Raw genomic sequence first — 27,503 nt, forward strand, 5'->3', positions numbered from 1 at the left:
CCTGTCAGGTGAAAAGAAGCGGCTGGCTAACTGCCCATGTCTCGGAGGAAGCATGGAGCCAGTTTTCGGCTCTCCCCAGATCGGCAGAGGGTGGAGCAGCAACCAGGAGAAACAAATACATTAGCACTAATGGGGGATAAAAATGGGATACAAAAAATTGGGGGGGGGGGGGGGGGGGGGAGTGATGTCATCCTTCCTGGCTGATGTTCAGTGGCTATGTTCAGTGATGATGTCATCCGTGATGAGGTCATCAGTGATGACAGAGCAGGTGAGGCCGCAAGCTGCGTGCATGACGCGCAGTGGGCGAGCTGCAGGGCGGGCGAGGCCATGCAGCGGACGAGCCTAGGAATCGAGCGTGTGTAGTGGCCGAGATTGCTAGTTTAATAAAATTCTTATAAAAATAGTTTTACTATTCATTAAGTGAATAAGCTTTATGTCAGGAGAGACCATACAACATTTCACTCTGTTTCTTCCCCCCCTTTTATCAATTAAAAAAACAAAACAAAAAAAACATTTCACTCTGACCAAAAGTAAAACGATTTTTTTTTTTTAAATCAATGTTTAAATTTTGTAGAGCAACATGAACACTTTCACACAGAACAAAACAGGGGCAGTGGTGGCCCCTGTTTTGAGAAGCGAGCTTGTGACCGGAAGGTCGTCGGTTCAATCCCCAACTGGCAGGATAAATCTGGGTGGAGAAAGTGAGAAGCAGCACTTGGCCCCTCCCTCATTACCATTACTGAGGTGCCCTTGAGCAAGGCCCCTAACCCCAACCGGGAGCTTGTGTATAAGCAACCTTTTATGCCATTAATGATAGGCATTTATTCATGCATTTTGTCGATTCAGCACAGCCGCACACACACACACGCACAGACACACGCACGCACGCACGTGCACACACACAAACACACACACACACACACACACACACACACACACACACACACACACACACACACACACACACACACACACACACACACAAACACAGATTTACTAGGGGACTGTTTTAGCTGAGCTTGATTGTCGTGTGTGATTGATGAGCTGTCTTGCTCAGCCCCGGGGCTGCAGTCCCAAGATATAGAGGCTGCACACTGCACACATCTGATCTGATCACTGCCCACATCTGATCTGATCACTGCACACATCGGATCTGATCACTGCCCACATCTGATCTGATCACTGCACACATCTGATCTGATCACTGCACACATCTGATCTGATCACTGCACACATCTGATCTGATCACTGCACAGTGCACACATCTGAACTGATCACTGAACACATCTGATCTGATCACTGCACACATCTGATCTGATCACTGCACAGTGCACACATCTGAACTGATCACTGAACACATCTGATCTGATCACTGCACACATCGATGATCACTGCACACATCTGATCTGATCTGATCACTGCACACATCTGTCTGATCTGATCACTGCACACATCTGATCTGATCACTGCACACATCTGATCTGATCACTGCACAGTGCACACATCTGAACTGATCACTGAACACATCTGATCTGATCACTGCACACATCTGATCTGATCACTGCACAGTGCACACATCTGAACTGATCACTGAACACATCTGATCTGATCACTGCACACATCGATGATCACTGCACACATCTGATCTGATCTGATCACTGCACACATCTGATCTGATCACTGCACACATCTGATCTGATCACTGCACACATCTGTCTGATCTGATCACTGCACACATCTAATCTGATCACTGCACACATCTGTCTGATCTGATCACTGCACACATCTGATCTGATCACTGCACACATCTGTCTGATCTGATCACTGCACACATCTGATCTGATCACTGCACACATCTGATCTGATCACTGCACACATCTGATCTGATCACTGCACACATCTGATCTGATCACTGCACACATCTGATCTGATCACTGCACACATCTGATCTGATCACTGCACACATCTGATCTGATCACTGCACACATCTAATCTGATCACTGCACACATCTGTCTGATCTGATCACTGCACACATTTGATCTGATCACTGCACACATCTGATCTGATAGGCTTTATACCATTATTTCTCTCAGATGGCAGATATAATGTAAAACATAGGAGTCACTATACTATAGTCAGTACATGCCTTGAAATAACCACATGCTTAAGAGCTCTCTCTCTCTCTTTATCTCAATCAATCAATCAATCAATCAATCAATTTTATATTTATATAGCGCCAAATCACAGCGGGGAAACGGCGGAGACAAAAGAAAATATGGGAGGATTTAGAGTGGACTCACTCGTGCCGAGGACAGAGAGAGGTGGAGAGAGCTTGTTGACAGATCGTCTGTGGTGCCAACGACCCTCCGGGTTATGGGATAGGTGAAGGTGAAACTGAATAGCCTATAGACCAAATCAGCGGGGATGTTTACATTTACATGTACTTCCAGTTACCCCTGGTTCTGGTTACCTCCACACATCATAATGGCGAGAACGGCACAAACTGACGTGTTGAAGACAAAAATGGTTTGTTCGTGTTGTGGTGTTGGTGTCCAGTGACCATAAAGAGCGGGTCAAGATTTGGATTATTCAGAATTCCCTCTGCAAAGGGCAAACATGAGCAAAGAGAACTCTGGATTCGGCGTCACAGGCTTACTACAGCTACAACATCCGGGTTCCGAGCTGTATCCGAGCGGCGTCAGTAGCTCTGTCTGTAACGTAACGTTAACGAGTCTGGAAAAAAAACGGAGAGTTTGACAGTTGTAAACAAACGTTATTAGCTAGCTAACATGCAATCAGATTGTATTTTATCACTTCAGACTGATTCCATTTACAGTACACCTGGCGTTAACATGCGTTTTCTGTGATCAGATTGCAATCAGATTGTGTTTTATCACTTGAAATGCCAGGTGTAAACACCCCCAAAATGCATTGAAGAAGGATTGCAACCTGATCGGCCAAACCACCTCCGGAGGTGGTCAGGGATGCATTGTGTACACATTGAACACAAGTGTAAATGCAATGTGTCCTCTCAATCTGGATACAGCAACTTTATGCTGATTGAGAGGACAACCATTTCTGCAATCTGATTGCAATCAGATTGCAGAAAATGCATGTTAAGCCTGGAATCAGTCTGAAGTGATAAAATACAATCTGATTGCAATCTGATCACAGAAAACACATGTTAACGCCAGGTGTAAATGGCCTCAATATTGTTAAAATATCGTATCGTATCGTTATCGTGAACCCAATGTCGTGTATCATATCGTATCGTGAACTGAGTGTATCGTGACACCCCTAGTAAAAACACAAGCCTTGTGTATCTGTCAGCAAATACACACACACACACATACACACACACATACACACACACACACACCGGGACAAACCAACACACAAACAGATGGGGGCGAGGGCGCATGATGACCGTGTGCATTTTGGTTTGAAGGCCGGCTGGCTGACGAGCGGTTGACGCGCCCAGTAAGAGTCTGTGTGTTGACAAGGCGTTAATGCAGGCAGGCTGTGTGGCGCTGGGCCGGACTGCCTGCCCTGCACACACACACACACACACACACACACACACACACACACACGCACACACACACACACACACACACACACACACACACACACACACCGCGGACGGCGCGGAGGAGGAGGAGGCAGAGTCAACTTGTGGATCCACGCCTCGCTCTGTGAATGGAGCTGTTTGTCACTGTGGGGAGTAATTACTGGTCCTGAGGGCTGAAGCCAGGCGCTGATCAGAAGGATGCCCACCTCTGCCAGGCGGGCCGGGGGGGGGGGGGAACAGGGGGGGAAGTCAGTGGTGTTGATACATTCTGCGGGCTGGTGTCCGCCTGTTTGAACACACTCAGGCTGAGCTGCCACCTGTTGACTCTTCCCCTGAGCCTGTGTTTGTGCAAGCCAGCGCTAAAAGCACCGGCAGCTCCCAACTGAACAGCTCCAATTAACATCGTCACAGGTTCCAGAGATGTGTTGGATAAGAGGCATGGCGCCCGGGTCATACGCAGTGTTACTACAGCTATGCTGCTTGTGCATGGTAAATGGTCTGGTAAATGGTCTGCATTTATATAGCGCTTTTATCCAAAGCGCTTTACAATGAGTAGATAGTCTACATTCACCCATTCATACACCGATGGCGGCAGGCTGCCACGCAGGGTGCCTACACACCATTGGGAGCAAGGAGGGTTAAGTGTCTTGCCCAAGGACACAACGACAGCAGCTGGGAGGGAGCGGGGATCGAACCGCCAACCCTTGCGTCATTGGCCGACCCGCTCTACCTCCTGAGCTAAAGCCGCCCCTTGTGCATAGTAGCAGCTTCACACTTCAATGAGCTATCGGGTTGTCACGATATACTAGGGGTGGGAATCACCAGATGCCCACGATACGATACTAAAACGATACTTGAGTCACGATGTGGGATGTTAATTTCAAAAAAATTCCAAAATCGAAAATCGGGAAAATGAACGATCAATTATCGATTATCGATAGCGTAATAATAATAATAATAATAATAATAATTATATATATATATATATATATATATATATATATATATATTTTTTTTTTTTACTCTGGTCTGGTAATAACGTTGCGCGTTCTCGGCCAGCTATAATGGCGATGCCGCTGTGTAGTAAGAATATCAGACACTAGCGCTGCGGCCAGGTAAACAAACATGTTACATGTCAGGTTACATGATGTAAGGCAATCGGCGTCTTCCAGCTTAGCTGACAGCACAAGAGTCAAATCAATAGGCCTGAGCCTCACTGAGGTCCGCAGACTGCTGGGTGCGTTTGTTTGTGTCCCCGGCGCATGCCGGTGTTAATTCCCCATGTTTAAAACAGTTTTGTTGGCACAAAGGCCCGTGCCCAGCCAGAAAACTAGAGACTATATGAAGCTCCACCTCACGTTAGTCGGCTGTGCAATGGAGTGGAGCGAGGAGGAACGAATTCCACCCAAACCTAGTCCAAAAATAAATAAATAATAATAATAAAAAAAAAATAATAATAATAATAACTATAATCGATCCAAATTCCACATGATTGATTCAATTCCTTAACGATCAATTATCGATTTTCGATAATTGATGAACATCCCTAGTCACGATACAATAGTATTGCGATATTGCGATATCGCCGATATTGCGATATATTGAATATTGTAATATATTGAATATTGCGATATTTCGATATATTGCGATTTCTTACTTTTTCAACTGCAAATGATGTCCCCAAAGGAAAACTTTGTCAACATCTGGTTTATATAAGAACAATCTTCCAGTCTGTACATCTGACTTCAACCATTTTATTGCAGCAACATTGTCAAGTAGACAGACCAACAACTTTCATAAAGTCATGTCATAGTTGCATGCACCTGACAAACTGAACTGTTTGTTACAGTCTACTTACAGTCCACCTTAACTGGATGTGTGTGTGGACTACTGTACTTAGGTAGTTTTTGAACAATGCAACTTCACTTGCACAAAACATCTTGTGCAGCCCATTCAGTAACTGGGGAATTTGTAAATTACTGTTATGACAAAACTGTTACTGTTAAAACAAAATGAAAATATGCTACCGTTTGTTTACTGCTGGCCTTGGAACTAAAGTTTATAGTAGCCTGGTGGCCTGGCATGGCCTGCATTTTTTTTTGCAATATCGATACTTGGTGTCCAAATATCGATACAATATTGTCAGGCAAAATATCGCGATACTATGGTGTATCGATTTTCCCCCCCACCCCTACGATATACTAGAATTTCTAACCTCGAAACCGATACCCAGGAAAAGGTGCTCGATACCATTTTTGATTCCACAGCGGGGAATTTTACACAGCAGATTAGCCCTGCTCTAGTCAGCAGCCTATCAGAACACAGCAGATTAGCCCTGCTCTAGTCATCAGCCTATCAGAACACATTTAGCGTGTTGAAGCAACAGATACCCACCAATGAGAGGGAGAGGAAAATCAGTTTGATTTTTCATGACGAGAAAGCACTGCTGGTATCGATACTGCTGCAAGTGGGTATTGTATCCGTTTCAACTTTTTTTAGTATCGATACTTCGATACGATACGATCGATTGTATCTGTATAGAAAGAATTGTAGCGATACTTTAGTGATAGTATCAATACTTTTGACAAGCTTACTTGGGGCAGGATTCATGTGGGGTGACGTATAAGAGTTCGATTGTAACTCAATTCGGAAAAAAACTGAAATAACTGTTCCAGTTTGATTGCTGCTCCTACATGAAAGCCGACCACAGGTGGCTTTTGAACGAAAACACGTTTGGACTCCAAAATCCACACAGTTGTCATTGAGCAGCTTGTAGGGAGAGCTTGATCTCAGAAAATGCTTTAGTGGTTAGGCAATCGCAAGATGACTTTCCAACCTCAACCTACCAAAACAGGTTGGAAAACCCAGCTCTACTATAGCAAGCAGAGCTGCTGTTAAAAAAGCCTGGTAGATATGTGAATTAAAGCAGCTACGAGCAAGATTTTCTATTGTTACGGCCGTAGCAACAGACCCAAAACAGCTGCCCTCGCTACTTTCTGCTCTCGTGAACATCTCTCGTTATATTCCAACAGTTTGTTTGAAAGTCATTTTGTAATTTTGTGGTTATGGCCGAAGTGGCTGCCGTAAACTGTTTAATTTCCTTTTTTCCCCCTTTTACTACAAGGCAGACGTTGGTTAGGTTAGGTTAGACCACCAAAACCTGTCTTTTTATTTTACTGTACAACCCAGAACATGGTGCTAATGGCGTTAGCATTGTCCATCCACACATATATCCTGTTTAACGTTAGCATTTGAGCTAACGCTATTGTAACAAACTATCCAGGATGCACATTGCACATGCAACATTACTAATCTGATTAATATGACATATTTGGGTGATGTACTCCATCAGAAATGCTGTAGCGGGCTGTTTTAAAGCTAGAGAAAAGTTTCTGGTGTCTGAATGAAAGAATCGTCATCATCAAAGTTGTCCATCCCTGGCCTAAACCCAATCCTTGTGACTTCCAGCATGTTTGAGAGCAAGTCTCAAGCAGCAGATAGTGAAAGACAGACACGCTAAGCAGCTGTGTCAAAATTGATGTTGACTTAAAACTGGATAGCCAGATTAAGGCAGTGGTTAAATCCATCTTTTTTCAATTAAGACAGCTTGCCAAAATAAAACCCATATGCTCCAGAGGCAGCATTGTGAGGCTGTCATCCATGCCTTTGTCACCACCCGGCTGGATTACTGTAACGCACTTTATGTTGGGGTTAGTGGATCTTCCGTGGCTCGCCTCCAGCTTGTACAGAACGCCGCTGCGCGTCTTTTAACTGGCACACGGAAGCACGAGCACATTTCCCCCATTTTAGCATCACTCCACTGGCTGCCCGTGCATTTTAGAATTAATTTTAAAGTTCTTTTATTTGCTTTTAAAGCCCTAAACGGCCTCGCCCCCCCCCCCTACCTCTCTGAGCTGCTGCACGTTCAGGTTCAGGTCAGCTGACCAGCTGCTCCTGGCAGTACCTAAAACCAGGCGTAAACTCAGAGGGGATCGCGCCTTCTCTGCAGTGGCTCCTAAACTATGGAACGGCCTACCGCTGCAGATTAGGCAGGCCTCCTCACTGTCCCACTTTAAAGGCCTCCTCAAAACGCACCATTTCTCCTTGGCCTTGGCTGCCATGTAGGATGCTGATTTTATGACCCATGAGTTGCTTTTATGTTTTTATGTTTTTATGCATTCTATTGTTTTATACTTTTTATTTTGTTTTTGTTTTTTACGCATTTGATTGATTTTGCTTTTATATATTTTACGTAACGTCTTTTATTATGTTTATTCATTTTATCTGATTTTATTGGGGGGCTTTAGCTCAGGAGGTAGAGCGGGTCGGCCAATGACGCAAGGGTTGGTGGTTCGATCCCCGCTCCCTCGTTGTGTCCTTGGGCAAGACACTTAACCTTCCTTGCTCCCGATGGTGTGGAGGCACCCTGCGTGGTAGCCTGCTGCCATTGGTGTATGAATGGGTGAATGTAGACTATCTACTGATTGAAAAGCGCTATATAAATGCAGGCCATTTACCATATTGATTTATTGTTTTTAGCTGATTGCTCTTCAGTACCCTGTACAGCACTTTGGTCCTCCTCTGGTTGTTTTAAAGCGCTTTATAAATAAAGTTGGATTGGATTGGACGGTGTGAGAGGAGTTTGTGCACTGTGCTCTTCTTGACATCCACACGACATCAGCGTAAACCTGCGGGTGTAGTAGGGAGGACGGCACTTCCTCTTTCTATATTTATCCTCTCATGCTTTGTCACTCTTTCGCTTCATTTGCGTAGCACCCTCCCTGTCTGCACCCGTGTTGTTGATGTGGAGCTATCCAGTAGGGATGGGCATCGAATTTCGAATTTTCGAATAATCGTTGTTATTATCAAGGTCGACTTTTATTATTGAAAGTCGAAATTCGTTTATTGAATTTTTTTTTTTTTTTTTTTGTGTGAGTGAAATGTTACATTGTCTCCCCTGATTCTAAGTATAGTCGAATCGCTTGGTTTGATCAAGTACAATTTTTTTTATAAGCAACCTCTCCCTCTTCATGGGATTTCATCCGCCATTCATTTTTCCATAAACCTTGCTTAAAATGCTTATAAAAATTGTTTTACTTGCTCAAACCAAGCGATTCGACTATACTTAGAATCAGGGGAGACAATGCAACATTTCACTCACATTTTTTACATTTTTTTTTTTTTTTACATTTTTTTTTTTCTTTTCGAATTTCGATTAAAAGTCGACTTGGCCAGCGAATTTCGAATAGTGTTTTTGCTAGAAATGCCCATCCCTACTATCCAGAGGCATCTTGTGTGTGACTCTGACAGACATGCTGTATTACTGTATCTGTTTCACTGCAGTCTGTCTGTTCACTGCTGCTGCTGCCTGCTGTCTCTATGTATCGCTGTCGTCATGTTACCAGATCATTTTTGCCTTTGTGGTCATGACTCAAACCCCTTTTCTTTTCACATGTAAGACTCCCAGGAAATACTATTAATGTATCAAGATTTTTATTGTCACTCCGTAGTACAAGTATCACGTGTGAAATTCTTGTGCTGTAGACTCCGTTCCAACATAGTGCAAAATAACAGGGCATATAGGTGCAGGAAAACAAGAGAAACAACAAGCAATAAGGCAGTAAAGCAATAAAAACAAGCCAGAAACAGTGACATTCACTGCACATAGGTGCAAATAGCATAGACATAATTTAAACATAATTAAACATTCTGTTTGCACAGGTGCAAATAACATAGACATAATTAAACATAATGGTAGCAGCTGCAGTACAGCTACTACATGAGGTGAGATGAGATGAGATTAACTTTATTGTCCCCGAGGGGAAATTAGTTTCAGGCACAAAAGTTGGTACAACTGCTTAACATATAATGTCAGTAACACAGATACACAAACAACAACAATGGACAATACACAGAGTTTGGTTCCAACAGCACAGAGAAACAAACTCCTGTCCCCAGAGGCGTGTGGGGGGAACTAAAGTTTAATTTATACTTATTAGAAAGTGTCGCTCAGCACATGGTCGCAGACGAAAAAGAAAGTGTCGCTCATGGTGTTGCATTTATACTTCAGAGGACGTTTGCCTCGGTTCAACGGTCACGTGACACTCGAACACTATAAGCAGCTGCAGAGGGAACGAAATGCACAGTGAAACCACCTCGGAGGCAAGATGTAACGTACTTGGCTGCAGCCGCATATAAACGACACACAACCACACAACTCACCTCCTCTCTCTCTGGGAAGTTGGTCACGATGTTCTTTGTGATTTTCACGAAGTCATACATCAAGGACAGGCTGATAAAAATAGCGGGGACATGTTCATTCATTTCAATCGAGCGAAAACTAGCGGGTGGACCCCAACCAAAACAAGGAAGTCAAGCACGTGCCGTCTATATAGCCAATCAGACTTGCGCGATACTATGACGTAGTCAGCGACACTAGACATTTCACCAGGTAGCAGACACTGCTCGCCCACACTTGAAAGTGTCGACTCAAGTCCTCATTTCTGTCGACGACCGTTTCAAAAGTGTCGGCAGACGAAGTATAAATTGGGCTTAAAGGAACACTCCGCCCATTTTCAACCAGCTTTTTATCATTAGAACATCAGTAGTATATCAGAAAACTGTAAACGGTTTTGAAGTCTGTCATTTAATTTGACAGTTATTGAGTGTTAAAGTGTGGACCAGTGACATCACTGGTCCACACTAACTCAAATGAATAACTCATTAACTCTAATCAACTCTCAATAACTGTCAAACTATTCATCATTCATCTAGTGTGACAGTTATTGAGAGTTGATTTGAGTTAATGAGTTATTCATTTGAGTTAGTGTGGACCAGTGATGTCACTGGTCCACACTTTAACACTCAATAACTGTCAAATTAAATGACAGACTTCAAAACCGTTTACAGTTTTCTGATATACTACACTGTAAATTTTGATAAGTTAACGTTACTTAAAAAAAGTAAGGTAACCGATTGCCTCAAAATTTCCAAGTAAAGTAGATCAATAATTCTAAGTTTATAAAACTGAAAGGAACTGAGTATCGTTAACTCATTAATTAGGGTCAATATAAAATGTTAAGTAACCCATACTCATTAAAAAAAAGTTTAGTGAACTCAAAATCATTAGTAAGTAGTAAATCATTAGTAACGTTTACGCAAATTATTAATTAGAATGCCTATAAAATGTTAAGTAACCCATACTCATTAAAAAAGTTAACCTAAAATGTTAAGTAACCCATACTCATTAAAAAAAGTTAACCTTACAGTAAACTGGAGTATAGTTAACTCAAAATCATTAGTAAGTAGTAAATAATTAGTAACGTTTACGCAAATTATTAATTAGAATGCCTATAAAATGTTAAGTAACCCATACTCATTAAAAAAGTTAACCTAAAAATGTTAAGTAACCCATACTCATAAAAAAAGGTTAACCTTACAGTAAACTGGAGTATAGTTAACTCAAAATCATGCATTACGTTTGCTGAGTTATGAACACTCCAGCAATTTTCAACCAGCTTTGTATCATTACAACATCAGTAGTTTGTCAGAAAACTGTAAACAGTTTTGCAGGCATTCATTTAGTTTGACATTTATTGAGAGTTGATTTGAGTTAAGTTGTGGACCAGTGATTTCATTCATTTTTGCATGAATGACATTACTGGTCCACAACTTACGGTAACTCAAATCAACTCTCAATAAATGTCAAACTAAATGAATGCCTGCAAAACTGTTTACAGTTTTCTGACAAACTACTGATGTTGTAATGATACAAAGCTGGTTGAAAATTGCTGGAGTGTTTACGTAAGCAGTACTCATAAAAAAGGTTATCCTTACATGCCTAAGCATTCACATCACTAGAATACGAGGAAACAGATTGCATTGACATTGTCAACTAAGCTGAAAAGCGTAAGTGCTTGAGTTAAAAGAAAGACAACAGTTTGAAGGGAAAACTGAACAAGTTTATTTGTTCTTTTAAACAAGTGTCTGTGGTACTCTTTTCAGGCAGTCATTTCAGTCTTTAAACATGTAAATCAAAATGCATTTTGTTGTCAAAGACAGTATTGAAATACACAGGGTTTAAATGAGGGCTTCAATGAGGGCTTGACATGCATACAATTTCACCATGAGCAATCTCCCTGCCTTCCTTCTTAAAAGGAATACAATTCTCCTGTGGGAATCAAAATTAAAGAGAAAAAAAAATCTTCTAAATCTATTTTGAGCTATACTGTCTAGAGATGAAGCGATAACCGGTTTAATGATAAACCGCATGAAAAATTCCTGACAATTACCATACCGTTTAAAATTTCAATTATCATTAAAACCATGTTACTGTGATTACAGCACTTTAGTTTTCAATATAAAACGTAGTAAAATTATTTCAGTGAGTATTTTTTTTCTTCTAATCAGCACATTTGAACAATACAGTGATAATACTGATAACCCGATAATTTGTCACTATAATTGTGATATGAAAGGGTCATAACGTTTCATCTCTAGACTGATAAGACACAATACCAGGTACCAAACTGATCAGACAAAGAACAGCTGACATTCACAGATGCAAACCACTAACGTGACATTTTGTTGATGCCTATTTCAATAATGATGAACATACACAATTGTGTAACAGTTAAAAGAAAAAAATTATTGAAGTTATCAAATGATAGTACAAAAGATCAGAATGGTCAGTCTTAATATGTAAACAATTTAAATGAAAATGCACTTTGTTGGGATGTAGACTATTTCAAGAATGATGACCATATGGCATATACTAGTTTTTTTTGTAACAATATTGTGTAAAGGGGCTGACACACCAAGCTGATGGTGGGCTGTCGCGTTGGTGAGCATCTGTAGCCTTAGTTTTTGCTGTGTGTCCCGCACGGTTGGCACTAGTCAGCGGCTTTTCCGGCTGATTCAGAATGCGTTGGTGAGAGAAATCTCTGATTGTCAGCTTGTGACTGACTGCCACTGTAATGCCATGGTAACATATTTCCAATATAACGGTATTTTAGGCCGAAATTGTCTCACTTGGTGAGAGCGCATGCGAAGCACAGCCACGCAAATAGCCTACCATTTCTTCAGTAATTTATATAATTGCAGACAGCAAACACATCTGCTGTACAAACGTAGTAATTGCTACTCAGGGTTCCTACACATCTTTCACCACAGTAGCCTACTGTGCTTACAGTGTTTCTATATTAACTCAGTCCCATAGCAACTGCAATAGTGTTTTCCCCGGAGCATGTAATATACAATTATTGGGTTAACACTAGATATAGACATAGCCGCGACACGCAACTATAAAGGACTTTCCTTTATAGTTTCGCTCCTGCTGTAATCAGGGAATCCGGCACAATCGCCGCCCGGTATTCATTCTACACAAGTGGAAAGCACACTAGACTTGTGTAGAATGGTTTTGATCTTGTAAATCCGACCGTATGTCATATTGCTGTCTCGCTAGCAGAAGCTGGCTAGGTAGTCAAAATGGCTGCTACTGTATCTGCCAGTCAGGGGAGACAAAGAAACCTCATATTCATAAACTATGGACAATTTCAGAACAAATAGACCGCGGATGGAGAGACAACACCCGTGGCAACAAGGTGTATTCTTTTTATTTCAGATTGGTGCAAGTTATGAAGATTTCCGGCGGCGAGTGTGCAGGATTCCCTGATTACAGGGGGGGCGAATGCAACTATGAAGGAAAGTCCTATATAAACGGCTATATCAACACCCAGCTTGCTGGCCTACTAGCAAGGAGTTATTTCACACAAGCACAGAATGTATGTACAAATTGACCATCGGCTGTCATCTTTGCAGTGTTTTAAAGTGAAACATTTTAAGTTGCGCCGATACAGGTATGATGCAACAGTTTGCCTTTGTTTCTGCTATTCCTTTGACAATGGGTTGTGTGTTCCAACCTTAACAGTTTGACAAATCAAATAAATAAAAAAACAAAAAAAACATATTGCTCCCTGCAATTTCTTAATCTTGACATGAACTAACAATTTCTCCGAAATCATCACACTGATGAAAAATGCTGAGCATACCACTAATGTGCTCAATGTATCTAATGACTATGGTGTGACACAAACTATTGGTAAACTCGGTCAATTGAGCTACATGACCAAAGGGGGGGTGGGCTACTTCTCCAATCCAAGTAAATACATTGGCAAATTACATTGGAGATAGAAGGGTAAAGGTCTCAGCGTGACCCAACGTGTGTCACATCCCATTCACATTGTGAAGACATTCACTCACTGCATCAGAAGAGTTTTGAGTGATTGGATTTTTGGTTTGAGGGATTTCTCATCAATTGAGAGAAGCACTCTTTGAATAAAATCAAAGGTGTTCTTCAGTTGTTTAGGGTACTGCAAATCCAGGGCGTACATCAGTCCAAAGAGTAGGCACATGGCATGTGGAAGATTTTCAAGCTCATCCATCACTATTGTCCCTTCCAAAATGATTGCAGTACCTCTAGCCTCTAGGTACAGCGAGTGAGGAGTAGGCGGAGTTTCTTCAGCAATCACTGTCAGGATCCCAATGGAGGTGTGGCTCATGTCCTCGGGAGGGTCATCACGGTCCTACAACAATAGCAGCATTACAACCACAATTACATATCAAATGTCACCTTGCATTTATGTGGTAGAAAGCGCAAGACGACACAGGGTCCAAATATCAAATCTGATAAACACATATTTTGCATAACACTGCGTGTGTGTGTGTGTGTGTGTGTGTGTGTGTGTGTGTGTGTGTGTGTGTGTGTGTCTGTGTGTGTGTGTCTGTGTGTGTGTGTGTGTCTGTGTGTTTGTGTGTTAGGGCTGTCAAAGAATATTCTATATTCTAATATATATTCTAATATAAAAAGTAAAATAATATTTGAATATGAAAATTAATATTTGAATTTATTATTATTATTATATATATATTCTTTTATAACATTTAACCAAGGTAAAAAACCTGGCCAAGAGGGCAACATCAAAACATACATCGTTGGCCTGGTTATTTAAAAACATTACAAAAGTGTCGGCTACTGTATTAGTACTGACTGAATAAATCTGGGGGGGAAACAGTTTATGTTGAAAAAAGAAAGTTCAAATAAATATACCAAGTAGATATAAGCTCTCTTGTATTGGTTTGCCTTGCCATGCATGCAAAATAAATAAATAAATAAATCAGAATATATTCAAACGGATATGTTTTGTTTATAGGGAATATTCGAATATGATTTTGTGGCAATTTTGACAGCCTAGTGTGCGTGTGTGAGAGATACCATCCATAAGTAACACAATAACAGAATGTATGACTGTTCTGGCCATGGGTTTCATACACTTTCTGTAATTAAACATCTAAAAGCAAAAATCTTATCAGATGAGGGACCCTGGAAGAAAATCTTATCAAATAGGGATTTGTCGTCTAATTTGTGTCAGTTTAGGGTCCTTGATGTGGAAAAGTTGGAGAACCACTGCTATAGCCTATAGGCACCTGTGTGGAGTAATTAGGTGGCAAAAAACAAACCGAATAATAAATAGTGATTTGATTGCTGCAACCAATCACCCACAATAAAGAAATCGGCTCGCACAGGGCTCCAGTTTGACTTATTCACTGCCAAAGTCAAGTCAAAGTGACATTTCGAGCACCACTGCTCTTCAGACTGAAGTGACAAAGCATGATGCCATCTTAAAGGATAATTTCTTTTTTTTTTCAACTGGGAGCCTATTTTCCACACTATATGTGTCTAAGGGACTCATTGTAACATAATTTTTTCAAATTGTTTGAGTACTCACCGAGATACAATTGTTTACAGCTCGTCAAACAACTACCAGTGTAACCCAGTCGGGCAATTGCGCACCGTCATTCCATGTTCAGTAAAACTGCTTGTTTTTCCGCTGGGAGACTCAAACTGTCATTATAGTGTCTGGCAACATGGAACGACTCTATACATGAATATTATTCTCTGGGGTTTACTGTCGGACAGAGAAAATGGGTGTGAACAGGCGAGGAGAGAGAGAGAGAGGAGCAGAATTGTCTCCAGCACAGCGCTGTTAGAGAGAGGGAAAATCCTCTGTGTTGACAGCACGAGCTTCCCTGTATTGCTGGTTGCCCCTCTGCCTTGCCTGTTCATACGCCAATTTTCTCAGTAAACCCCGGAGAATAATATTCATGTATAGAGTCGTTTCCATGTTGCCAGAGACTATAATGACAGTGTGAGTCTCCCAGCGGCAAAACAAGCAGCTTTAGCTAACGTGGAATGACGGTGCGCAATTGCCCGACTGGGTTACACTGGTAGTTGTTTGACGATATTGCTTGAGCTGTAAACAAGGCCAACTTGGTGGAGAGTACTCAACCAATTTGAACAAATCATGTCACGCTGAGTCCCTTAGACACATACAGTGTGGAAAATAGATTGAAACAAAAACCAGGTCGAAAAAATATATATATCCTTTAAATAGACACATGATACTGTGATGTGCTTTGTCCGTTTGTCTGAGCAGTGGCGCTCGAAACGTCACTTTGACTTTAGTGCAATAAATAAGTGAAACTGGAGCCCTGCAGTGTACAAGCTGTTTTGTAAACCTGTATTTCATATTTGTTCAAAAAGGGCCCACTGACAGTCGCAGCTCCTGATGTCACCCCATGCAAAACCCAAATGCTTTCAATAATGAAAAAGGATAGACGGGCAAAGTGACCGCCTACTTCCTGTTTCAGCACTGTGCCAGAGATTTTTATCCACCATTCATTTTCCCATAAACATTTCGTAAAATGCTTATAAAAAATAGTTTCACTTCGTCAAACCAAATGGACCAGCTATATTTAGAATCGGTAGAGACCATAGAACATTTCACTCGGAGCAAAACTTTAAAAAACTACATTGAAAAAATATTTTCTTTAAATCCGCAATTTATTTTATGTTTTAGTCCGAGTGAAATGTTATGTGGTCTCTCCTGTTTCTAAATATATCTGAACCATTTGGTTTGAACGAGTAAAACTATTTTTATAAGCATTTTTACGAAATGTCTATGGAAAAATAAATGGCAGATGAAAATCTCTGGTACAGTGCTGAAGCAGGAAGTAGGCGGTCACTTTGCCTCTCTATACCCACCCAAACAGTTATCTGTACACCTTCACCCGTCTGTTTGAAAGTAGAGGGGTTCCACTAATATCTACTATGACCAAATAAAGTGTAAAACATTGTTAAACACAACCATATTCTGAACTATATGCTTGTCAAGGTTGTACTATTTTAATGCCGGCATTGCTTCCCTACTGTGTTTACAGCCATAGTACAGAATTCACTAGAGGAGGGCATACATTTATCATATACCACAAGTCTATCAGTCTCTTGGGCAATGAGCCTGCTCTGTAAAGATAGCAGGCTGTTGTCACCAGCCACCAAGGCCCTTGCCTGTAGCTACCGCTGCCGCAACCCATTTACCATCACAGCTGGAGTTGAAGGCGAATTCATGACCTGCCCTCCTCTGCCTCTGATTGGCTAGACTCATTCCTTTCATCTGTTGAATTGGTCAGGTTATCGCCACAGGATGAAGTAGGATTCACAACACACGATATATTTGGATATTGCATGTGCACCATTTAATTCACAGGCATCAATGGGTTTTTGCAATGACAATGCAAATCGTGCCAGTGTACTTTGATGTCAAAATGTGTGCCTGCTATGAAAAATAAATGCAGGTTGGCAGGTCTGCAGTATACTTATCAACCTCCTGTGGCAGTATAGTAAACACATTGCCCAAGAGCATCAACGACAAAGAAGTGCTGATGTTGACCAGGGAAGGTTCAGCACATTGTTGTGTTTAACTACAGGTTGCACTTTATTTGGTCATTGGTGATATTAGTGGAACCACTCTACTTTCAAGCAGATAAGTGAAGGTGTACAGATGACTGCTTATGTAAGTGAAATTCATTGTATATATATTTTTGTCCTTGAAGGCATTTGGGTTTCACATGGGCCGACTATAGGGAGCTGTGAAGGGAGCCTTTAGAAGGGTCCTGGATCAGGGATAGATGATCAGTGCATCAAAATAAGTACAGCAGCACTGATTCAGGCAGAGTGGAAGAAAAGTATGCCGATTTATTTTGCACATAATCTTACACATATCCGAAAACTGTAAACTTTTGCAAGCATTAATATAGTTTGACAGTTATCACGAGTTGATTTGAGTTAAGTTATGGACCAGTGGTTTCATTCACGCACAATTGACATCACTGGTCCACAACTTAACTCAAATCATCTCTCTCTGTAACATTCAAACTAAATTAATGCCTGCAAAACTGTTAACAGTTTTCGGATATGTGTGAGATTATGTGCAAAATAATAAATCTGCATTGAAAATTGAAAATACACTGTATCATGTGGGGTGGAATTAAATAATGAGGACTAAAGACTACTTACAAAGCATGTCTTGAAGAAGTCTGTGTTCTCATCTCCAAGGAAGACAGGAAGGCCACGGAGGACTGCTGTTCGCTTCCCAGTAACATCTGCAGTCTGACAAAAATATTTCAAACACACCTAAGTGGTCAAAGACAATCAATTACTAGCTTTGCAGCACAATGCAGTTGCACTATTTTGTTCCTTGCATAATATGAAGTAATGAATTACTTTGTGTATGAGAAACTTACCCCTGGTGGAACTTGTTGCAGATACTCCTGAAGTTTTGTGCCGGCATTTCCCCCCTTGGACTTGAAAATCTCAAAGAAGCGAGGAGTGTATTTGTCAAGTTCTTTGAAGAACTCTATCTTCAGGCTTTTGTGTGATAAGCGAGCGAACTCCACCAGAAGCTAAAGGATAGGTAAAGAAAGAACAAAAAAAGACAAAGTCTTATTGGCCTGAAAATGTGTGTTGCACTGGCCTCCAGATTGAACATAGGTTAGCCTACGGCAATTGCAGTATCCAATTAGTTCTGAGTGCCAGGTGACGTACTGTGAGGTGCTTTACAAAGAATCTCCCTTTTTTGTGTCTAAACGGCAGGATGTAAGACAGGTGCAAGCAAAACATTAATGAGGGCCCCAGCACTGGAACACCTAAAGGGATTGGAAGTTGGAAACACTAATAACTAACAAACATTAATGTTCTGCTGGCACCTGTGTTACTTCCTGCCTTTCAGACACAAAATGACTGCTGTGAAAAAGGTCAATAGTAGGTAACTTCACTGGGCACAAGGTTGAGCCAATCAGATACAGCAATGGTAGGAATGTGTATTCAATATTTGGAGGCCAGTGCAACATTTGTTTTCTGCCCAGTGTGATTTGGTGTTTTGTTACAGTTTGATTAGATTGATTATATTTTGGACTGGGATTTACAATGATCTGTACATTTACCATACATTCAATTCATAACATTTTATAGATAACCAAGCATAAATAATGACATTATAGAAAAAAAAAAAAAAGTTAAGAATTTTCGATTACCTGATTCTCCGTGAAGAGTGCTGGCCACCTTTCTAGTGTGTCTTTCACTGGAGGCACCATGGTCACCAACTCCTGTCTTCTCAAGGCAAACGTCCAGTCCATGTTCTTGGATATCAGAACAGAAGTTGGGCGACGTTTCTTCATTTCCTCTACGATCTCCTTTCGTTTGGACTCCAAACTGTCCTCATCTTGACCACCAGGAAATGGCGGTAGAAAATTTATTTCTGACCTTTTGGGTCTTTTGACACGTCTCTGAGGTGCTTGGTCCTCCCTGCGAGGTCCTGGACCGGGTCCTCTTGTTGTCCCTCGATTTACGGCCACATCTGGCATCCCAGCTCGAGTCATTTTACGGCGGAAGTTGGCCATTTTATACTTGAGCCTATTTTTCCAGCCACGAAATCCATCAGGGGAGCCTGGTTCACTGAGGCATGGGTGTTTTTGAATCAGTGCAGCTGCAACAGCAGTGAAGTCTTCATCTTTGGGATATGCTTTGAAGCGGTAGATTGTCTCGGCAAGTTTTTCCAGTATCGTGTGCCTTATCTCCCAGGCCAAGGAGAGGTTTAGATATTTCTGATGTCTCACGTAGTCGAGATGTGCCTGGCATAATCTGTACTCGATGTCCACAGAAAAGTTTGGGATTTCAAAGGGGTCCGGCCATGGACACCGAATATGAGATAGAGAGGATGATGACGCTAACCGACTACTCAGAGATGGCCGACTTTCAGGGGAGGAAAAAGAGATGCTCTCTGTGCCAGCTGTGCTTGTTGAAGGTGTTGGGTCAGAAGGGCTTGCTGGAGGTCTTGGGTTGGATGTGCTTGCTGAAGGTCTGGGGTCAGATGTGCTTGTTGAAGGTGTTGGGTCAGATCTGCTTGTTGAAGGTGTTGGCCCCTGGGCAATTATCTTTAGGGTGGGTTTGTCAAGCGGCATGTCAGCAATGTCGTCAAGGTTACAGAGAGCATTGTTATATGCGGGATCCTCAAACTGAAGGGAGAACTTGTACTGAAGACTCAGCTTCTCCTCAAGCTGTTTGATAAGTGAGTCAAGTGTCTGTGGTCTCCCATGGAGTGTAATTCTCCTGATGTCACCTTCATGTACAATGATCCTTAGTGTGGTCCTCTCCGTGCTTTGTAGTGGGTCTACAAAGGTTTAAAAAGAAGTTATGTTACTTCATAGCACTTGACATCCAAATCTTCAGCATTCAATCAGCACAAAATATAATGTTTAAGGGTAACACATGTTCTGCCCCTAATTCTGTAGGCTGCCAGAGGAAACGGGTCATTCAGATCAGAGAGCATGTTGACTGACAGTGATGACGCATCACTGATGTCACTGATCATAAGCTCATAAGAACGCAGATGCTCATTATACCATGATGTCAGATGTTTGCACACAAACAAAACATCGCTGTTAATGACAAGGATTTTGTGAATTTGACTAAAATCAGGGAGACATGAACAAGTCCCAACAGACACAATCATATCTGGACTGTATTTGATGCTATCGATGCTCACGGAAGATGCGACAAGGACAGTGTTCTGAGCAGCATTCCTCTGTTTCAGAAAATTCTGAATATTCTCAGGGAAAGATGAAACCAAAGTAACTGTAACCCTGTCCATTTCGATGGATGGCTTGAAAAATGATGAGGAGTCTACATGGTAAGCCATCATTTTTTGATGCCGGACAGCCAGACTTTGTGGGACATTTTTGAAGTTTTTTGTGTTGCGAATTGTTTGTTTGAAGAATTTATGCTTTCCTTCAAACCGCATTGTCCACATATCTCTGAGTGGCCCATACACCCTGATCAGCTGCGGATAATGTTCAATGAAGTGGTGCTTGGGGCGCAATGTGAAATGTGGAAATACTGTTAAAAGTAAACCTCTGTGGTCTGAGATCTTGGCTTCAAGAAAATCAAGAGAATCTTCAGTGAATCTAAATGACACTGACAGTTCCAGGATGTCCTTCAAAAGCATTAAAATTCCCCATGTGTGATCATTCTCGGGGACATCAAAACCAATTATGAGTGGGAGAAGTCTTAGCAGTGCCCAGTTTTCATGGGCGTTACCGCCAATGGTATTTCTAGAGGCAAATGTGGCTGGGATGGTCTGAGGCTTATCAGTTTTGTCTGTGAATTTGTAGGGAAAATGTTTGATGGCTTTGTTCAAGGAATCAAGGGAGATGTACTTCTTGGAGATAAAATCTTTAATGCACAAGGCCATCTCAACGGGGATGATACCCTCCAGGAGGTCGTGCATTATGTCAGGTGGAAACCCAGTAACAGTGTGGAAATGTTCCAAAGTGTCTCTTAAAACACAAGGAGCTTTCACACCGTACTCTTTCACCAAACTTGGATCCTGTAAAACTTCCGAAACTTGCCTGTCATGAGTCTGGCGGTTTCTGCTCTCAAATGCTCCTGACCGGACTTCTTTCTTCTGAATGTCACTCTTCTGTGCCATGCAATGTCGACATGGGTGCTGCACCGTGAAGCACTCCTGGAACCCAGCCAAAGAATGAGCACCTAGGTTATCAGCTGACACATAGAGCACAGTTCCTTTCACACACTCGCCTAGCTGCTCAACATAGACACCGTGTTTTTCAAGAGTTACCAGGTCTTGAAGAAGTGGGCGAAGGACAGCTGCATAGCCATACTGTTTGATTGCACTTGATTTGCATAAAATTACTAGCTGAATAGAGTGAAGTGTGGAGCGATGTTTTGAGGGAAGATTGGCAAGCACCCAATAAACACCGGTCAGTTTGTGCTTCTTCCTTGAAGTCCCCAGAGGATTTGCCAGTTCATATTCATCGATCCCCAAGCCAATCAAAATCTTGAAGGTGTCGGTCTTTAAAAAAGCATTCTCACGATAGTGAGTTCCATCTCTGTAAGAGTTGAACCCATCAACGCTGTCATCATCATGAGTGAGAATTTTATCTAGAACATCAGCTCTGTTTAACAGTTTTTGTAACATTCCCAGAATTGGCACATAAGTGAGTGATTGCGATTCATTGTCAAGCTTGTATTCAACTGGCATTGGTATTGGAAATTCCTTCTGAAAATATGATGCTCTTCTACAGGCTGTAGAGAGTGGCTTGCCAGCATCAGTCATTTTCAAGAAAAGGTTATTCTCTTTGACAGCATTCACAATCTCGCTCACAACTGAATCATTGTCACTGACACCATGCTGATTGAGAATTTGCTGAATGGCATTACACAAAAGGGGCTCTGAGAGAAGAACAATTTGATTCAGTTGCCGTATTAGCTCCTGTACTGCCATGTCAGATATATGCAAGATTGCCTGCAGCTTAAGAAAGAGTGAGGCTAAATTATGCTCCAGTTGATGCTGTAAATGATCCAAATTTTCAGTATGAGCATCTTGCCCTTCCTCATTTTCCTCTTGGAAAAAATCTGTGGGATCATCTTGAGCCTCATCTTGGTGTACATCTTGTGGCACATCTAGATTTTCATTACGAGGTGCAATGTGCACGGCAATGTCAGGCTTCAAATGGTTCTGACTGTGAAGCCCATGCTCTTTAGATTTATGAGCATTAAATGTTGAGTAGACATTGCTCTCAAAAGCACAGTTTTCATATGGACACTTCACCGTTTCCTGTTTTTTAAGATGTCGGCGCAAATGGGAGAAAAAGATGAGTTCTGTGCAGGGTTCTTCAAAATTGCAAAGAGGACAATGAAATATTGTAGGGATTTCTTCCGCTCCACTTATCTGCCTGTCATGGGCTTCATGTGGGTGGTTTCTTGATAAATGCACTTTGAGGGCATTAAATGACTTGAATGAACACAGGCAATCTGTGTGGAGGCATGGAATTGGAGTAGTTCTGGCATAGCTTCCATGTTTGATGCGGTAGTGCTTGAATAGTTGAGCCCTCTTTTCAGAAGAGAACAAGCAGTACTTACACTTCCAATCCATAGGTGTCTGTTTTCAAAGCTCTAACCCTACAAAACAAACAACAAAAGCAATCAGTTAAACAGTAATTAACTCAGTCAAGATGCTTGTGTAAAGCTAGAATCTATCCATCAGTTTGATGGAACAGAGTCACTACAGTCTACTACAAGATAGGGCTGCTGGATGATGATTTGGTATTATTGTGACTAGTGCAGTGCCCGTTCCCCCATGCACCACCCCGTGGGCGCTCCCCCACACACACACACTGCGCTCTGTCAGGTCCCCCTAAGCGCAAGTTTGAAGTTGATCCAACAAACGGTTCTCGAGATATGCGAAGAAAATACCTACAGACAGTCCTGGAATAAGTCCAAATTGCATGAAATGCGGCACCGCACCCCATTGGGGTCCGAGCAGCGCACTTACCAAGTTTGAAGTCAATCGGACAAATGTTTCTGGAGATAAATCGCTTTTTGTGTTGCCAGTAGGTGGCGCTATGCCAAATTGCACGGAATTCAGCTCCCTGCACTCCCTGTAGTCCCCCTAAGCGCACTCCCCAAAGTTGAAGTCGATCGGACGAACGGTTATTGAGATAAACATAATTTTTGATGTTGCCAGTAGGTGGCGCTATGCCGAATTGCACGGAAACACGGCACTGCAGTGCACAATAGGGCACACTCCCAAAGTTTGAAGTCGATCCGACCAACCCATCCTGCAGCTCGCATTCGCAGCTCGGCCGCTCCGTGGCCTTGCCTTGCCGCAACTCGGCTGCTGTGATGTCTGATGATGTCCGATTTATGACATCACTGATGATGTCATCAGGATTTATGATATCACTGATGATGTCATCAGGATTTATGATATCACTGATGATGTCACAGTGGGATTTATGACATCACTGATGATGTCACAGTGGGATGGATTTATGACATCACAGATGATGTCACAGTGGGATTTATGACATCACAGCGGGACAAGCACAGTGGGACAGAGAAACAAACAGAGCACCAGCTCCCATTTATATACTGATGATGATGATGATGGTTAAGAAAATCAATTCTCCGATTTTTTATCAATTTTTATTTTAATCCTTTGATATCGATTCATACGTCACACATTTTTTTGTGGTCTCCGGTTAAATATTTGGGAGCAGCTGCCAGTGTGCGGACTAGGGCTGAACGATTAATCAAATTTAAATCGAAACCGAGATTTGAAAGAACACAATTAGATTAATCGCAAAGGCTTCGATTTGACGATTTAACATTCTACATGTGACATGCCTGCATGTAGGTACACGTGACGTGACGTCGTTACGCAGCAGCAGCACGCCGTAGACGTGACGTATGTTTATGCTGCAGCACGCAGTACTATCAAACGTGCCTGGATGGATGGAGGAGGAGAAAGCATTAGCTGCAGTCTGCAGAATAGCTAGCTAGTAGCTAGCGAGCCGATTAGCAAACTTTACAAAAGTTGACACATTATTCACTCTGACTTGATTTTTAATAGATTATCTACAATGGAAGGGCAGCTATCTAACAAGACTCTGAAATGTAATGTAACAAGAACAAGAAGCGGCCGCCGGATGATTTAGCACCAAAGAAAGGCTGGAACTACTTTGGATTTAGAGCATTGTTTAGTGACCAAAAGACAGTGTTATGCAAGCGCGGTGCCGACAACGCTTCAAACGTCATAAAAGCTATGGAAATCAACAGATGGACCAGACTCCAGTGCTTCACCACAGACTACACCTCACCATCGGTACGTTATTTAGCCTAGCAGCTAGGGCTAGGAACGTAGCAAGTTAACTTTACTAACGCTAGCTCTCTCCCTAAGGAGATAGCTCATTTAGCTAGTAAAGTTAGCTTGCTAGCCCTAACTGGCTAGCTCACGTTACATGTTCTGGTTATCTTTCTTCTTCTTCCCCTCTCACTTAACATTCTCAGTCTGACTCTGCCTGAATGCAGTAGGCTACTTGTATTGTAACGTTAGCTTGGTAAGCCTACAGTAATGTCTAAATGCCCCTCTTCACCTCCCCCAATATATTATATAGCCAATATATTGTCAGTCTGGGAAATGGAATGATTCTGTAGTAGCTAATGTCCTCTCTCCCAGCGTTCTGCTCTCTCCCTCCCCAATCCCCATCTCTCCTTCCTACTTTCTCTCCCTCCTACATCATTATTAGTATAATTAGTTCCAATCTTAAAAATGCAATACAGCTATGTACCGTACTGTAGTACTTATAGAATAATTTGGTTAATTATTTTGTTTTTCAGAAAAGTTGCGAACAAGCTACATAAGTGGAGAGAATGTCCCACAAATCAAGGCCCGGGTGAAGACAGAGATGGAACAAGTGCAGGTAGCACTAAAGGTAACCTGCATTAATTCTCTCCTCTCTCCTCATCCTCCCTCTCTCCCCTTCCTTTCCTTGCAAAATAGGGCTTCACTGAAACACTGCTTGTGTATATAGCCTGCCCTGTGCCCCGTCATTGATGTGTGAATGAATGTGTGTGCTGTGAATTGCATTAATGTGAAACTTAACAGTTGTGTCTGTGTTTTGCAGGAGAAGAGGGCTGCCATCACCCTCAGATGCTGCTGCTGTGCCTCAAAGTGCAGCACAGGAAGGAGCCGGGCCATCGGCTGCAAAAAAGGCCAAGCGATCCTTGGGCAGTTACTTCAAGAGCTGTGGCGATGCTGGTGCTTTTTGTTTTGTTTTTATTGTTAAAGACTTAAGACTTGAGTTGTGTCTCAGACTGAGACACAGAGAGAATTGCAGCTGTTGTTTAAAAGCAAATAAATGTTGCTGGAAAAAATTCTTATCCAAGTTCTCATCCTTGCATTATAATATAGAGCAGTTTGTTGATTGTGATGTTTGAATGTGGTAGGCAAATGCTTCATTGTGTTTTACATTTATTACAGTTAATATTGCACTGAAACTTGAATTTTAAAAAAATCGAAATTAAATCGAAATCGCAATATCGGTCAGAAAAATCGCAATTACGGTAGATTTTTTACCCAAATCGTTCAGCCCTAGTGCGGACTCTATTTTTTTATTACTTATGTAGTTGAAACAAAAACATAAATAGTGTAGGCTACATAAATGGAAATGTTTGATCATTAATATCTACTATTAGAAATTATATAGGCTGGAATCAAATCACTGTGCATAATTGTGAAAGTGTCTTTATTGACAGATGAAAAGGCTGTTATTTACCCTTTGTCACCACTTGGTGAGTAAATATATTGGATGTGTAACTAAAACATTATCAAAGACACCAGCCACCAGCCACCCCGCTCATACCCTGTTCTCACTCCTCCCTTCCAAAAAACGCTACCGGAGCATCAAATCACACACCACCCGTCTCAGTAACAGCTTTTTCCCTTAGGCAGTCAGGCTGCTGAACAATTGACTCACACACACTGCAATGCACTGTCACTTTGTTGTCACAATATTGGCCAGCCAGAACCTTGAGTGCCATGCAGAAACGCGGAGACACAATTTGCAGAAAAAACATTATAAACTTTGATTATCAATCTGCTTCTTTAAATGATAGAGTGAAGTGACGATAAATTACTTTGTTTGAGACACACGCGCACACACACACGCACCTCACTGATTGCTGTTGACTGACTGGCATTTTATGGAGGCGGCGTTCTGGTTCACCGTGGATTTATTTAACGCTACCGTAGTTTGACTGTCAAAATCCCTTTACCTCGTCTTTTGTTGAAACGTCCAAACTTGTCTATTTCGTTGCTGTGGTAAAGGGACGCTAACGTTCTCATTCGCTATAAAGTATGAAGAAGACTCAGTGGCGGTGACGGCAGCGATTTTGTTTCTGTGAGCATCTTCCATCAACTCAAGTTTCTATTTTTGTAATGGACAGTTTCTTGTTATGAAAATGAAAAAAAAAACATACCTTTGGGGGCCTGGGGCTTTTGGGCTTAGTGATGGCTTAGTGCAGGGGGTTTTCAAAGTGTGAGGCTCGCCTTCCCAGGGGTGCTCCAATCACTTTCAGGGGAGGCTCAGTGACTGGAAGTAAAAACAATATTGCATTAGTTATTACATTAGGAGATCATATAGAATAGCCTAAAAAATGTGTGATTAGGTTGGATAGTTCAGAGATGCAATAGTTTTGGTGAATGGTACTGTTGTTTTTTCCCAGGTTCAGAAACAAATAATTGACTTCAGACACACCTTTTCTACGTAGGCCTATTTGGTGTAGTCTGAAGATGTGTCAAATAGCAATATCAGGCCAGTGTTTCCCCTACAATTGTACAGGCACTGCGAGGGACCCCCGCCAGGCCAGAAAAAATTAGGGGGATGATGTGTTTGCAAATTTCAATAGAAACCTTTATGGCATAATACCATACAACAAAACCTATATTGGTGTTGACAATAATATATACAAGAGCACTAAATAATAGAGATGCTGCGATCGAGATTTTTCAATTCCGATCCGATTCCTATATTTTAGCCTCAAAACCGATTCGATACCGATTTCGATCCGATACCGATACAGCACATATTTAAGCCTCTCTATGCTGTCGATAGCTAGCAGGCAACAAACATTTTTAGGGTTAGGTATGTATGTGTGTGCTTTGGTAATATAGT

General features: G+C 41.8%; 1 long non-coding RNA gene across 1 annotated transcript in view; it reads left to right on the forward strand.

Moving 5' to 3' along the window:
- LOC310799986 overlaps window positions 1-25,592 on the forward strand; it is a 53,407-nt gene extending 27,815 nt beyond the window's left edge. Inside the window, exons 2-3 of the long non-coding RNA XR_014553848.1 lie at window positions 25,168-25,262; window positions 25,455-25,592. This is a non-coding gene — a long non-coding RNA (uncharacterized lncRNA). The remainder of the gene's footprint in view (window positions 1-25,167; window positions 25,263-25,454) is intronic.
- The last annotated feature ends 1,911 nt before the right edge of the window (window positions 25,593-27,503 follow it).

This window comes from Poromitra crassiceps (genome assembly GCF_964638095.1).
Source record: "Poromitra crassiceps genome assembly, chromosome: 29".
Lineage (NCBI taxonomy): Eukaryota > Metazoa > Chordata > Actinopteri > Beryciformes > Melamphaidae > Poromitra > Poromitra crassiceps.